The sequence below is a fragment of the Echinops telfairi genome, unplaced genomic scaffold, assembly GCF_000313985.2.
Source record: "Echinops telfairi isolate 266 unplaced genomic scaffold, ASM31398v2 ScPeMD7_7467;HRSCAF=8505_1, whole genome shotgun sequence".
In the NCBI taxonomy this organism is placed as follows: domain Eukaryota; kingdom Metazoa; phylum Chordata; class Mammalia; order Afrosoricida; family Tenrecidae; genus Echinops; species Echinops telfairi.
In genome coordinates, this window is record NW_022111368.1 from 28,250,461 (window position 1) to 28,252,808 (window position 2,348).

Genomic DNA, 2,348 nt, shown 5'->3' on the forward strand with positions numbered 1-2,348 from the left:
CATTTGGGTTTCGGTAATTCCTCTTGGTTATATGACCCTTAATCACGTCCTGCCAGGCCTCCTACACCCTCCTCACCATTGATTTGGATCACTTGTTCCCTTGTCCCTGGGTTTGTTAACACCACTTCCTTTCCTCCCACTTCCCTCTCCCATGTCTCCCCGGAACTGTTGGTCCCGTTGTTTTCTCCTCCAGATTATTCATCCAGTCTACCTTATTTAGGTAGACCCACAGAGATAATAACATGCACAAAAACAAGACAGAGCAAAACCAAGAAACAAAAGAAAACAAATCAACAACAACAACAAAAAGCCGATGACAAGCAAAACAAAACACAACACAACTACAACAAAAAAGAAAAGCTTGTAGTTAGTTCAAGGACTGTTTGTGGGCCCTTAGGAGTGTTTTCCAAGAATGCTCAAATTATAGAACAATATTAATATCACATGCAAGTAAAATTTTCCTGAGGATCATCCAACACCAGTTGCAGCAGTACACTGACAAGAGCTGCCAGAGGTTCAGGCCCGATTCGGAAGAGAACTTGGATCAGGGATATGGTTGCTGATGTCAGATGTGCCTTGGCTAAAAGCAGGGAATACCAGGAAGATGTTTACTTGTGTTTTATTATCTGTGTAAAGTCATTCAACTGTGTGGATCATAACAAATTATGGATGCCCTTGAGAAGAATGGGAATTCCAAAGCACTTCAATGTGCTCACGTGGAACTTGTACATGGATAAAGAGGCAGTTCAAACAACAAGGGAATAGTGCCTGGTTTAAAAATCAAGAAAGCAAACAAACAAACAAAAATCAAGAAAGCTATGGGGACAGGATTACATCCTCTAACCGTACTGATTCAATCTGTATGCTGAGCAAACAATCAGAGAAGCAGACACTATGAAGAAGACACTGGCATGGGAGGAAGGCTTATTAACCTGCAATTCACAGGATAGGAGGAAGGCTTATTAACCTGCAATTCGCAGGATAGGAGGAAGGCTTATTAACCTGCAATTCACAGGATAGGAGGAAGGCTTATTAACCTGTAATTCACAGATGACCCAACCTGGCTTGCTGAAAGTGAGGAGGATTTGAAGTACTTGCTGATGAAGATCTAGGATTGCAACATTTCAATATTGATGACAACTCAATGTAAAGAAGGCTAAAATCCTCACAACTGGATCAATAATTGGTAACATCATTATAAATGGAGAAAAGATTGACGTCAAGGAATTTGTCTTGCTTGCATCCACAGACAATGCCCATGGGAGCAGCAGTAAAAAGATCAAAGATGTGTTGCATTGGGTAAGTGTGCTGCACAAGATCTCTTTAAAGTGTTGAAAGGCAAGGATGTAACTTTGAGGCCGAAGGTTTCCTGGCCCAAACCTTGATATTTTCAATTGCTTCATATGCCTGTGAAAGTTAAACATTGAATAAGGAAGAGGGAAGAAGAATCGATGTGTTTGAATTACGATGCTGGTGAAGACTACGGGAGGTCCCATGGACTAGCATAGAACAAACCAGCCTGTCTTGGAAGAAGAACAGCCAGAATGCTCCTTAGAAGCAAGGATGGGGAGACTTCATCTCACGGACTTTGGACATGTTGTCAGGAGAGACCAGTCCCTGGAGAAGGACATCATGCTTGGTGAAGCTGAGGGAGATTGAAAAAGAGGAAGTCCCTCAACCCGCTGGCTGGACATAGAGGCTATCATGAGCTGAAGCATAGAAACACCTGTGAGGATGGAGCAGGACTGGGCAGGGTTCGCTCTGCTGTACAGAGGGTCACTATGAGTCAGAACCACCCAACAACAAACTGTGGGAGAATAGCTTTATGTACTTTTGGTAAAGCCACCCACTGCTCTCTCTCTGTTATAGCATCCCTGGACTATTTGTCCTCTACCACTAACCTAAAGGTTGTGGTTCAAAGTCTGTCTGTACTTTATCCTCATCATATGTAAAACTTTGTGAATAAAAAATTCGTGGAAATGTATGTCCTCGTTATGTTATTGCCTACACAATAGCCCCAATCCCGCCTCTTGGCCCATAAATCCTTCAGCATTTACCATATGGCTCTTGACAGTAAGAGCTTACTGATACCTGCCTTTAAGAATCAAAATGTGCACACCGCCCCAGAATGTGTCAATGGTTTTGTAAAACAGGTACATGCTCATTGTGAAAATGCATGCCTTGTCCAAGAAACTACGCCTAGGCCCCACCCCCTAGACATAGACGTTACTAATTTGGAGACCGCCTTCTAGCCAAGCCTGTTACTGAAAGTGTGCCCCTGGGGAAGCTGGCTGTTCAGGAAGACCCTTCACAGAGGAATCTGCGGAGTGTTGCCTCGTCACATTCTA